Consider the following 434-nt stretch of genomic DNA (forward strand, 5'->3'; position numbering starts at 1 on the left):
GGGGGGGGGGCGCCACGGGAGCCCGCCGGAACGGGGGGTATTTTCTCTGTCAACATTGACACTTCCTTGGCGGGAGTCTCCCCCGTGTCCGTGCTGGGAGATTCCCCCTCCCCCATCACTCACCGGTGCCGCCGAGCGGACGGGACCACTGGCCCACCGAAGACGAGCTCCAGCTCCACCCCCACCCCGAGACGAAGGCGGAACTACTACTTCCTCTTCCGGCCAGCCTGGCGCACGAGCCGCACGCAGCCCTTCTAGCCGCGGCCACTCGCTGGTTCGCAGGGACGGGCGACTTCTAGGGCGGAGAGGCCCGAGCTGACGTTCGAGCCAGAGCGGCTAGGCGAGGGGGCGGGGACACACATCCCTCTCTTCCCGCCCAGCGACCGTCCCTCCCCCCCCCCCCCCCCCCCCCCCCCCCCCCCCCCCCCCCCCCC

At 72.4% G+C, this 434-nt stretch overlaps 1 protein-coding gene across 1 annotated transcript in view; it reads right to left on the reverse strand.

Annotated features, from left to right (window-relative positions):
• C1GALT1C1 (C1GALT1 specific chaperone 1) overlaps positions 1-386 on the reverse strand; it is an 8,648-nt gene extending 8,262 nt beyond the window's left edge. The window contains exon 1 of the mRNA XM_034782312.1: positions 124-386. The gene's annotated coding sequence lies outside the window, so the exon portion shown is untranslated. The remainder of the gene's footprint in view (positions 1-123) is intronic.
• Between the last annotated feature and the right edge of the window lie 48 nt (positions 387-434).

This window comes from Trachemys scripta, chromosome 9, assembly GCF_013100865.1.
Source record: "Trachemys scripta elegans isolate TJP31775 chromosome 9, CAS_Tse_1.0, whole genome shotgun sequence".
Lineage (NCBI taxonomy): Eukaryota > Metazoa > Chordata > Testudines > Emydidae > Trachemys > Trachemys scripta.